This window comes from Gorilla gorilla, chromosome 1, assembly GCF_029281585.2.
Source record: "Gorilla gorilla gorilla isolate KB3781 chromosome 1, NHGRI_mGorGor1-v2.1_pri, whole genome shotgun sequence".
Lineage (NCBI taxonomy): Eukaryota > Metazoa > Chordata > Mammalia > Primates > Hominidae > Gorilla > Gorilla gorilla.
In genome coordinates, this window is record NC_073224.2 from 204,432,180 (window position 1) to 204,445,675 (window position 13,496).

The 13,496-nt window shown below is 39.4% G+C and overlaps 1 protein-coding gene across 10 annotated transcripts in view; it reads left to right on the forward strand.

Annotated features, from left to right (window-relative positions):
* KIAA0319L (KIAA0319 like) overlaps nucleotides 1-13,496 on the forward strand; it is a 123,714-nt gene that overhangs the window by 19,647 nt on the left and 90,571 nt on the right. The window lies entirely within an intron of this gene.

The following is a 13,496-nucleotide window of genomic DNA, read 5'->3' on the forward strand; positions in this document are numbered from 1 at the left end:
AGCATGATCAATTCCAAGATGTGCTGTGGGAACACAAAGAATGCGGCAGAGAATAGCTGAACCCTGTTTTATAGCAGGCTGGTAAGACATGGGATGTTCTAATCCCTTTGAACCTCCTCCTCCCAGATTCATTTGAAGTGGCTTTTAACCCGCAGAGCTCTTTTCACTTTTTTTATCTTAGAGGGAGGGATAGAGGGAAGAGTTTGTACAGCTCTGTAAGTCTAGAGAATAAGAGCCCTAAGAAATTATTTCTGTACAGATACAGATTGGCTTTGATTTAATTTAAATAAACTGGCTCTCAAAAATTCTAAGAATACTAACTACTCACACAGTTTTGCTTTCATTTACACACAGATGAGAAAGCATCTGTAGCTCTGCATTTTATTTGCTATAAGCAAAAAGTGGTTCGAGATATTTAAGTATCAAGCTTGGTTGTATTGAGTCCTCACATGTCCCAGTTCAGCCCACTGCAGTTTTTTTTTTTTTTTTTTTTTTTTATGGCGCTTACATAATGCTCCAAAAAGAGAGAGTTTCAATGGGTAAATTGATATAAACTTTTCCTCTATTGGCCATATCTGCTGAAATAACACTTCATGGCTAGCTATATTATTTCCTTACTTCCTCCCAAGCCTACAATTCTGTTTAATTTACATATTTCTGCTGCGGCCCTCTAAATGACCTTCTCTTTAAAAACAACAAAACAAGCCAGAAAAAAAAAAAGGAAAGGAAAGGAAAGGAAAAACCTTCCCAAAAAACAAAATAGTGCTCTGATTCAGGGTTCTTTGTGTGGGTTTCCAAGGGAGGTTGGTATGATTGTGCTGAATGCAAATAATTTATCAGCCGGTAATAACTGCAATGAGAGATGGCAATCAACTGCAGATTCTTAACAATACCATCTACAAGTGGGCTACACAGGGAATTGCTAGATTCACGACATCATATCTAGGTGCTTTTCTTTTTAGAAAAACAATTCTTTCTTTTTAGAACCACTTTTATGTATAGGCCAAAGTTTATCTGTTATAATTTAATACCTGTGCTTTTTGAAGTACAAAGACAGTATTACATAGAGAGGTGTGGGCTCCTTCAAGCTGTGGCTTGGAGGCGTGCTCTCCTTGCTGACAGCATTCTCCAGAGTCTTTTAGTCATAAGGTGGTGGGAGAAAAAGTGAAGCAGGAGATTCTGAGTACATCATATGCAGCAGTGTAACCCCCTAGTTGCAGTTTTTTTTTTTTTTAAGTGCATAGCTTAATCATTTGCCTTCAATCTGCCTTTAAATATTATAAAGCCCTTGATGACTGGATTGTTTCTGAACAGGTGACTTTATGGTAGGAGAGCTATTTTCAGCTACACCAGTGATGTGATTAATACTTGGCTGTGAAAAATGCCTGTGGGCTAAACCTTGGTAGATGGGTCTTTTGAAATGGAATAGCACCTGTATCCAATTAATGCAAACTTTTGATTTATTAAGTTGTTTTAGGTAGAAGTTAAAGGCATTAGAATTGTGATAGAGTGGTTTCCCTGTTTTCACCTAGGTGACCAGAACTTTGAGGTATCTTTTTCTGTTTTTCCTTTTTCATCATTACTCAGGACAAGGGAAGGTGAATGGATCTAGATGTCATCAGTGATGCATGGCTCTTTGCCTAGGTGAACTGGGAAGCTATTCTCCACTGTTGCTTTGTTCAGAAATTTTCATGGTGAAGGCTTATGTCACCTTTGAGTGAAGTCGAATGGTCTGAAATAGATAGCTCAGGGAGCTGAAATTTGGTTGGTCCTTTCATGAGGAAAGATTTCTTTGGGATTTGAAAGGATTTTCTAGTTTAGAGTTTAGACAGGAAAGGCTGTTTCCCAGCTGGTTATATTATTCAGTTATCTCTTTTTTATCCACTCTGCTTTTCTTCAGTTTCTTTCTTTGCACATCTCTCATATTTCCTATTCAGTGCACTCCCCAATTTAATTGGAAAAGCTCATTCTAATTTGTTAGTGAACCAGGAACTTTACTTTTCTCTCTTGCCTCTTCCTTCTTTCAGCCAAGGAAATTAATTAACATTAAGGATCTGATTCAAATGACTGTAACTCAAGATATTCCATATTGGAGCTGACATCTTTTGCTTGATTTTGTTAGTATAGAAAAAATCCCACAAATTTATTTAAATATTGGGTGAACTTTTAAAATTAACAAGAAAGCTCCTTGAATGTCTACTATGTGCTAAGCATCTTTCTGGGCCTACACATACAATATACAACCCCAGCACTTAAAGAGGGCAGAGTGTGTGAGGTAGACAAACAAATACGATCTGGTGAGAGAAATGCTATGATAGAGGTATATGTAGGATGCACAGAAAAGAGGCATCTTGGGGTGAAGGTTTCATGGGAGAAGCCTTCCTGGAAAAAGTGGTGGCCGAGCTAAAATGAAGTATAACAACAACAACATAAATGATGGCGACTAATATATACTGAGCTTTTTAATACTATATGCCAGGCTCATGTTAAGTACGTTGCATATATTTTCTCCTTTATATCTTTAATAACTCTGTGGGGTAGGTACTGTTAAAATTATTCCTGTTTTACACATGAAAAAACTAAGGAATTTGACCCAAGATGACACTGTTAGGAAGTGACTGGGTTGAGATTCAAATGCAGGAATCTCAGCTTTAGGAATTAAAGCTTTAACCACAGATTTTTGGGGTGGGGGCCAAAAGATAGATGAGAGCAATTGTGGAATAGGGCTGTTGATCTTGATAGGGGATTTTGTTTGAAAACAAATTTCAACTCAATGTTATGAGGGACACGTATGAACATTACCTTGGGGAATGAATTTATTTTCTCACCTAGACTAAATGAGGGTGGTTTTCATATTTTCTTTAGCCTGTGAAGTATAAGTATTCTGTTTCAAGTAGGTAGAGTAAAAGGACTTTCCCCTACTCTTTTGCCTATAAATATTGCCCTCTTCTAGGGAGATGTTCTGGTACTGGGTACTGTTATTCTTTTTTTTTTTGAGACGGAGTCTTGCTGTGTCTTCCAGGCTAGAGTGCAGTGGTGTGATCTTGGCTCACTGCAACCTCCGTCTCCTGGGTTCAAGCGATTCTCCTGTCTCAGCCTCCTAAGTAGCTGGGATTACAGGCATGCGCCACCACAGCTGGCTGATTTTTTGACTGCCATGTTGGTCAGGCTGGTCTCGAACTCCTGACCTTGTGATTGTTTTTCTTTCTTTTTTTTTTTTTTGAGACGGAGTCTCGCTCTGTCACCCAGGCTGGAGTGTAGTGGCCTGATCTCGGCTCACTGCAAGCTCCGCCTCCCAGGTTCACACCATTCTCCTGCCTCAGCCTCCTGAGTAGCTGGGATTACAGGTGCCTGCCACCACGCCCGGCTAATTTTTTGTATTTTTAGTAGAGATGGGGTTTCACTGTGTTAGCCAGGAAGTTCTCGATCTCCTGACCTCGTGATCCACCTGCCTCGGCCTCCCAAAGTGCTGGGATTACAGGCAAGAGCCACCGCACCCGGCCACCGATTGTTATTCTTTTCAACAGTTTGTCACAATCCAGTATCTTTGAGGCTTTTTAGTGACAGTGTTATAGGAAAGGACTTGCTGTTTTAAGCATTCTTAACCAGCAAAGTACTGCAAGATTCAGGTTTTGTGATTGAGTCCTTGGAAGCTTGTTTTCCATCTAGCAGATAATCAAGAGTTAATGTGAATAGTAGCTGATATGTATCTGTTGGGCAAGTAGTTCCATGAGGAGTTTGTTTTTGTTCAGAATGATCTTTAGGAAAAATGGAAATACCACAGTGAAGGGAAAGAAGTCAGAATATGTACACAAAGCCTATTAATTCTTGTGTAGCAGTTAGTGTAGTTTCAGCAAATCATCTACACCATACATTTAAAAAACTGTACTCTTAGCAAAGCTAGGCACATAGCAAAGGCAGTGAGTAGTAATTATTTTCAAAGGACTGCTTTGTGAGGCAGCTGCCACCTTTCAATCCAACCTGTGTGTAGTTGAGGAAAAAAATGTTACCCCTTTTGAAAAGGAGGAGAGAGGGCAATGGTTATTACCTTGGCTTTTTTCAAACTTCGTAATACCTGATTGTGTCCTTCAAAGGATTTAGTTACCTCCTCTGCCTTGTTTCTGAATGTGCTAACCCCTGCAGGGTAGAACTGATGTGGAGAGTAAAGTGGAACCATTTTTTTTGTATTTGTTTATTAGTGGGTGTGCAGGTGACAGACATGCTGACAGTCAAAAGGGAGGTGGAGGGTGCCCCCGAGGAGGTTTGTTTTTGAATGGTTCCTGTGAGTTGTTTTTGGGATTGATAATGTGCCTGCTTATCTCATTTTCATGTGGCAGCCATCTTGGCTGAGACCCATTGCTTCTGAGAGAATGCATACTTTTGATGATAGCTGTAGGAAGACAGATGGTGTAGAGCCATAGTTCAATTACTGAATAAAGAGACAAATTTAAGGCTGTGCCTTTCTCCTTGATAATAGTTCATTTATAGGTATAATTATCAAGGGAAAGCTTTGAATGAAGTCTTGACCATATTAGAAAATTGTGAGATTTCAAGAAAATAATTTTAGCTTCAATGACGGTAAATATTAATTGCAAATTTTTTCTACAGAATACTCTAACCATGTATTTGTTTCTGCAGCGAAAACCCCACCGAAGAGAAGAATTTATCAACTGCTTTTTTTTTCTTTTTTGAAATAATACTGGTAGCTCATTCTCTCTACTCTTATTTCCACCATCACAGCCTTTCCTTTGGGATACAGTCTGATGAATTTAGTTAGAATGTACATTTCTGGACACTAACAGTATGACTCCTGAAACGGGGGACGTTCTATCTCTGCTCCCTACTTGGTTGCTAACCAGGGCAGTTTTCAAGTTTGCTTGAGAAGCCAAGCTTATTACCTGAGATTTAAGAATGCCAGAGCCAACAGCACTGTCTTTAAATATTTCCAGAGTTGTTCACAGCTTTCTAAAAGTATTTAATGAATTTCCTTCTGGCAATAATTCATATATCCTGTAGACTTTTCCACTCTGCTACTTGGAATTATGAAACCTGGTCTAGATTTTGTGCCAGATATATTAGAATTCTGTCTTTTGAGAGGTGGTGATGTAAGTAAGCATTGCTAGTTCCAGAGCCTCCTGTTTTGGGGATCCTCCAGGTAATACATATGGGAGCACTGCTTTCTCTACTTTGCTATGATTTTAGAAAGAGGGGGATTGGCTTTGCTCCACTGTTCTCACCCTGGGTAAGCTTTCTACATGCTCCTACCAACAGTGCATTCCAGACTTTCCCAAAAGATTTTCAGTCTAAGGTTCTACCAACTGTAAGCCATTTTTTGTAAAGATTTAATATTGCTTTTGCCTGGGCCCTGGGAGCAGAGCCAGGGTATGGCAGCGTGGGCAGGGAGAGGAACTGATCTAAAATTGGAGTATATTTTCATCTTACCTTTTATCCCAGTTACTTCTAGAATCCAATATTGACTCTACCAATGCCTTTCTGCTTCCTCCTTTTATGAACTCTTTGTCCCAAGAGTATCAACACTGAAAATTTAATCTTAGGTTAAATTATTCTTCAAAGGTTAACTATCTGGTAAATGTTGGACCTAGAGCTGAAACTAGAATCATTTAAGATGTTAACTGTCTCCTAAGACAAAGAACTATGATTCAGGGAATGGATGAAAAAGAACTGTTTTTTTCTTTTCGTATTTTTATTATTGAACACATGATGTAACAGCATTAAATAACATTTAATTTTTAAAAACTCAGTCAAAATCCCACGAATTAAACATGTGAACTGAGAGATCAGAGTACCTCTTCCTCTTTTTTTTTTTTTGAGACGGAGTCTCACTCTGTCGCCCAGGCTGGAGTGTAGTGGCACAATCTTGATGACTGCAACCTCTGCCTCCTGTGTTCAATGATTCTCCTGCCTCAGCTACTTGGTGCCTACCACCACGCCCGGCTAATTTTTGTATTTTTTTAGAGTTGGGGTTTCACCATGTTGGCCAGGCTGGTCTCGAACTCCTGACCTCAAGTGATCCGCCTGCCTTGGCCTCCCAAAGTGCTGGGATTATAGGTCTGAGCAACCGCGCCAGGCCTACCTCTTCCTCTTATTGGAAACCATTGAGATTAGTTTTATTAGCAACACTATAGCCCGCTAACCTCCCCTGGGCCTCACATTTCTTTTATAGAAGCTAGCTTTTTCCTAGGCCTCACATTTTTTACTTGTAGTCATTGTCGAAGATATAAGGGCCCGAGTCTTTCAAGATGACCGACTAGAGGTATAGAATTCAGTAGAGAAGTGACAGAAAACACATGAGGCACTGAGGGAGAGGGAAGCAAGGTGGATAACCCAGGCAAGATTGGCTGGGAGCCAGAGGGGCTTCCCAGCGTGGAGACAGAATAAGTGAGCAATCCCCAACAGTCCACGTTCTCACCACCTCCTATAATCCTAGCCACGAGAGAGTGCTTTGACCTTTGTGGGCCCTGATACTGGCAGAGGGAGATCCCTGGAGCCTGTGTGATGGCATTGCTCCAGAGAGGGAATGCACACTGAGTCCCACGCATCCCCCAGGTCCCTAGTGGGACACAGGACCATTTTGAGAGTCCAGCTCTCACCAAACTGTATCCTGCCCTGGGGCCCAATAGCCCCTGCCTCTCTACATCCCTGGAGCCCCCCTGACATTCCCTCACATCTGCCTAGAGGGCTCTAGCAGCAAGACACTGGTTGGGCCCAGAGGAACCACAGGGTCCACACAATGTCCTGCGTACCAGGGAAAGGGCAGTGCAGTGTATCAGGGAGGCTGCTCCCAGGACAAAGGGTGCCAAAGTGCAAGCTCCCCAGAGTATGAAATCTGCCTGCCTGGGGCCACTGTCACTAGCAGCAACCCCATCCCCTTCAGCAGCAGGCTGCCATGTACTTTCATGTGCCATGAGGACAGGATCTCCTTGCCAGCTGCTACAGCCACTGCTGCTGCCAGAAGCTGAAGCTTATGCTCCCCAGAGCCTGAAACCTACCTGCCTGGGGTGACTATTACAGACAGCAGCCCTGCCTCCCTCTTGTCTCCCACAAGTAGGGCTGCTGCACACTTTCACACACCCTGAGGACAGCCTTTCCCTGCCCACTGCTGCTGCTGTTGCCGTGCCAATCAAGTATGCTGCCCACTAACAACTGTAGCCTAAGCCACTGAGAAAATCACAGATGCCACTGGTGGTGTTTGTTGCTGGATGGTGTTCGTTGCTGAGGAAATCATATGGAGACTACACTGCCACATGCATCCAGAATCAAAGCCAAAGTGCCCTACCCAACCAACACTGTAGATACATCTGTAAGAAAAAATCTTTCCCTGTGAAAGCCAATACAAAAAATTGGAAGTGACTGTTACACTTGATATACAGTTATCAACAAAAGGACTCAAGAAACATGAAAAGGCAAGGAAATACAGTATCTCCAAAAGAACACAATAATTCTCCGACAACAGACTTCAGTGAAAAATTTATGAACTGCCTGAAAATTCAAAATCATGATACTAAGGAGGCTTAGTGATATGCAGGGGAACACAGATAAACAACACAAAGAAATCAGAAAAACAATTTAGGATATGAATGAGAAATTCACCAAAGAGATAGCATAAAAAAGAACCAAACAAAAATCCTAGAACTGAAGAACTTAGTGAATGAAATAAAAAAGGCAATTGAGAGCTTTAGCAATAAACTAGATGATAAAGCAGAAGAAAGAATTTCAGAACTCGGGCTGGGTGCAGTGGTTCATGGCTGTAATTCCAGCATTTTGGGAGGCTGAAACAAGCAGATCGCTTGAGTCCAGGAGTTAGATGGGCAACATAGTGAAGCCCTGACTTTACAAAAAAAAAAAAAAAAAAAGGCTGGGCATGGTGGTGTATGCCTGTAGTCGCAGCTACGCAGGAGGCTGAAGTGGGAGGATTGCTTGAACCTGTGAGGCCGAGGGTGCAGTGAATTGTGATCGTGCCACTGCACTCCAGCCTGAGTGACAATGAGACCTTGTCTCAAAAAAAAATAATTTCAGAACTTGAAGACAGGTCTTTAAAAATAACCCAGTTAGATTTAAAAAAAAAAAAAAGCCGTTGTGACATATAGGATACCATAAAGTGACCAAAAATCTGAGTCTTGGGTATCCCAGAAGGTGAAGAGAAGTTTAATGGCATAGAAAACTGATTAAACAAAATAATAGCTTTAAACTTCCCAAATTTAAGAAGAGATTTAGACATACAGATACAGGAAGCTCAGAGATTCCCAAACAGATACAACCCACAAAGATCTCCTTGGCACATGATAGTCAAACTGTCAGAAGTAAAGACAAAAAGAATTCTAAACACAGCAAGAGAAAAGCATCTGTTCACATCTAAAGGAATCCTGATCAGACTAACAGCAGATTTCTCAGCAGAAACCTTGCAAGCCAGGAGAGAATGAGATGATATATTCAAAGTGCTGAAGGGAAAAAACAAACCTGCCAGTTAAGGATACTGTACCTAGTGAAGTTATCTTTCATAAATAAAGGAGAAATGAAGACTTTCCCAGACAGGGAAAAACAGATAATTCATCACCACTAAACCAGTCCTACAATAAAAGATTAAGGGAGTCCTACATTTGGAAGTGAAAGGTTAATATCTACCATCATGAAAACTCGTGAAAGTATACAACTAACTAATAGAGCAAGCACACAGATGAGAAAGAGTAAGGACTCACTCATTTTATCATCAAACCATAACAATAAGAAAGGAACAAAAGATATGAAAATAACCAGAAGGCAGTTAACAAAATGACAGTAGTAAGTTCTCACATATCAATAATAACCTTGAATGTAAACAGATTAAATTTTCCACTTAAAGGATATGGACTGGTCCAGTCATGTGGATGCATTCTTTTAGTCCCAGTACTTCGGGAGGCCAAGGTGGGAAGGACTGCTTGAGCCTGGGAGTTTGAGACCAGCCTGGGCAACATAGTGAGACCTCATCTCTACCAAATAACAACAACAATAACAACAACAACAACAACAGACTGTCAGAATAGATAAGAAAACTTGACCCAACTATATGCTGCCTACAAGAAACTCACTTTACTTGTAAAGATAACTATAGACTGAAAGTAAAGGGATGGAAAAAAATACTCCATGCAAATGGAAACCAAAGGTGAGCAGGAATAGCTTTACTTGTATCAGGTAAACCAAGACTTTAAGTCAAAACCAGTAAAAAGAGACAAAGAAGGTCATTATATAATGATAAAGGGATCCATTCAGCAATAGGATATAACAATTCTAAATATATATACACCCAACACCAGTTCACCCAAATATATAAAGCAAATATTAGACCTAAAGAGAGAGGTAGACTCTAATACAATAATAGTTGGGGACTTCAACACCCCACTCTCAACAACAGACAGATTATCTTAACAGAAAAATCAACAAAAAACACTGGATTTAAACTATGCTTTAGATCAAATGGATCTCACATTTACAGAACATTTCATCTAACAACTGCAAAATACACATTCCCATCAACACATGGAACATTCTCTAGGATAGACCATATGTCAGACCACGAAACCTCAACACATTTTTAAAAATCAAAATCATATCAAGTATCTTCTCAGACCACAATTGAATAAAGCAAATCCATAACAAGAGGAACTTAGAAACTATACAAATACATGGAAATTAAACAACATGCACCTGAGTGACCATTGGATCAATGAAAAAAGAAGAGATAAATTTCTTGAAACACTTTGGGAGGCTGAGGCAGGAGGATCACTTGAGACCAGGAGTTCAAGATGAGTCTGGACAACATATTGAGACCCTGTCTCTACAAAAATAATTAGCCAGGTGTGGTGGCACATGCCTGTAGTCCTAGCTACTCAGGAGGCTGAGACAAGAGAATCACTTGAGCCCAGGTGTTTGAAGCAGCAGTAAGCCATGATTGTGCCACTTTGCTCCACCAGGGTGACAGAGTTAGACCCTGTCTCCAAAAAGAAGAAAAAAAATTTCTTAAATTTAAATGGAAAAAACATACTAAAACCTATGGGATACAGCAAAAGCAGTGCTAACAGGGAAGTTTAGAGCAATAAACACCTACATCAAAAAAAGTAGAAAGATTTCAAATAACCTAATGATGGACCTTAAGGAACTAGAAAGGCAAGGACAAACCAAACCCAGAATTAGTAGAAGGAAGGAAATAATGAAGATCAGAGCAGAAATAAACAAAATAGAGACTAAAAAATAAAATAAATGAAAAGTTGGTTTAATGAGAAGATAAACAAAATCAATAAACCACTAGCTAGACTAACCAAGAAAAAAAGAAGAGCCAAAACCAGGAATGAAAAGGAGACCTTACAACTGATATCACAGAAGTGCAAAAGATATCAGAGAACATGAACTATACATGAACAAACAGGAAAACCTAGAGGAAATTGATGAATCCCTGGACACATAAAACCTACCAAGATTGAATAAGGAAGAAATGGAAAACCTGAACAGACCAATAACAAGTCACAAGATTGAATCAATAATAAAAAGTCTCTCAACCAAAAAAGCCTAGGACCTGATGGCTTTACTGTCAAATTCTACCGGACTAATAAGCAAGAACTAATACTGGTTCTTCTCAAACTAGTCCAAGAAGTAGAAGAGGCAGAAACTCTCTCTAATTCATAGAATTCTTCATAATTCTATGAAGCCAGCATTACCCTGATACCAAAACTAGGCAGAGACATAACAAAAAAAGAAAACTACAGGCCAATATCCCCAATAAACATAGATGCAGAAATCCTCAACATAATATTAGCAAAACAAATTCAACAGCACATCAAGAAAATACTTCATGATCAAGTGGGATTTATCCCAGGGATGCAAGGATGGTTCAACAAATGCAAATCAATAAAATGATACATCATGTCAACAGAATGGAGGACAAAAACCGTGTGATTATCTCAATAGGCAGAGAAAAAGCAACTGATAAAATTCAACAACCTTTGTTTCCACAAATGCTTTTGGAATATAAAATTCAGTATCCCTTCATGATAAAAATGCCCAACAAGTTAGGCATAGAAGGAACAGCCTCAACCTCCTGGGCTTAAGCAGTTCTCCCACCTCAGCCTCCTGAGTAGCTGGGACTGTAGGTGCATGCTGCCATGCCTGAATAATGTTTTAAATTTTTTGCAGAGACAGGATCTTGCTGTATTGCCCAGGCTGGTCTTTAACTCCTGGCCTCATGTGACCCTCCTGCAGTCCTTCCGCCTTGACCTCCCAAAGTGTTGAGATTACAGGCATGATCCACTATACCCCACCTCTGAAATTTTTATGGAACCACAAAGACCCCAATAACCAAAGCAATTTGAACAAAAAGAATAAAGCAGGAGGCATCACACTTCCTGACTTCAAAATATATGATAGTCTGGACACAGTGGCTCATGCCTGAGCAACTTAGTGAGACCTCATCTCTACAAAAAATTTTAAAAATTAGACAAGGGTGATGGTATGTATCTGTGGTCCCAGCTATTTGGGAGGCTGAGGCAGGAGAATTGTTTAAACCCAGGAGGTTGAGGCTGCAGTGAGCTAAGATTGGACCACTACACTCCAGCCTGGGCAACAAAGCGAGATCCTGTCTCTAAAAACCCACAAACATATATATATATATACACACACGTATGTACATATATACATATATATATACACACACATACACATATGTATATATGTACATATATATGTGGGTTTTAAATATATACATATATATATGTATATAAAATTCTAGTAACCAAAACAACAGACAGCATGGTATTGGTATAAAAACAGACAGTCACATAGACTAATGGGACAGAACAGAGAACTCAGAAATAAACCCACGTATTAATAGCCAATTGATTTTTGACAGAGGTGCCAAGGACACACATTGGGGAAAGGATATCTTGTTCAACAAATGGTCCTGGGAAAACTGGATACTCATACACAGAAGAATGAAACTAGAGCCCCTGTCTGTCATCATATACAAAAATCAACTCAAAATGGATTAAAGACTTAAATGTGAGACCCAGAACTATAAAACTACTGGGAAGAAACATAGGGGAAACACTAGCATATTGGTCTAGGCAAAGATTTTATGGCTAAGACCCTAAAAGCACAGGCTGCAAAACCAAAAATAGACAAATGGGATTATATTAAGCTAAAAAGCTTCTGCACAGCAAATGAAACAACAAAGTGAAGAGAGAACCCGTTGAATGGGAGAAAATATTTGCAAAATATCTGTCTTGTGACAAGGGACTAATATCCATAATACACAATTCCAACAACTCAACAGCAAAAAACCCTACATAGCCCCATTAAAAAGTGGGCAAAGGATCTACATATCCAGACATAAAAATGATTAACAGATATGTGAAAAAATGTTCAACATCACTAATTATTAGGGAAAGGCAAATCAAAACCACAATGAGATATCATCTTACCCCAGTTAGAATGGCTATTATCAAAAAGGCAAAAAGAACAGATGCTGGCGAGTATGCGGAAAAAAGAGAACTCTCATATACTATTGGAGGGAATGTAAAGTAGTACAGCCATTATGTAAAACAGTATGGAGATTTCTTAACAAACTAAAGATAGAACTACTATATGATCCAGCAGTCCCACTACTGGGTATTATTTATCTAAAGGAAAGAAAATTAGTATATTAAAGGGATATGTGCACTCCCATGTCTATTGCAGGACTGTTCACAATAGCAAAGATATGGAGTTAAGTGTCTGTCAACAGATGAATGGACAAATAAAATGTTGTATATTTATGCAGTGGAAAATACTATTTGGCCTTAAAAAAGAATGAAATTGTGTATTTTACAGCAACATGGATAGAACTAGAGGTCATTATGTTAAGTGAAATAAGCCAGACGTAGGCAAATATTGCATATACTTACTCAAATGGGGGAGCTAAAAAAGTTGATCTCATGAAGATAGGGAGTAGAATGATAATTAACTGAAGCTGGGAAGGATGTAGTTGTAGGGCATGTAGGGGGATGAGGAGAGGTTAATTAATGAGTATATACACACAGCTAGATAGAAGGAACAAATTCTAATGTTCCGTAGTAGAGTGGGGTAACTATAGTTAACAACAATGTATTGTATATTTAAAGATAGCTAGTAGTGAGGCCTTGAAATGTTCTTAAAACATAGGAATGATAAATGCTTGTGGTGATGGATATCCTAAATACCCTGACTTGATCACTGCACATTCTATGCATGTAACACATACTCACAGGTATCCCATAAATATGTAAAAACTTTATCAATAAAACATTTTTTAAAAAGATGTGCTTCTGATCATCTTTCTTTTCCTAGGCTCTACTCCCTTGAGATAAGGCAAAGGATTCAGTTTGTCAGATAAATTGCAGAAGTCAGAGATCTCACCCAATACTAAGTTCTAGCAATAATTTAGGAATAAAACAGTCAAGAGGTACAGTCAAGTAGGGAGAGTTGGGGACATT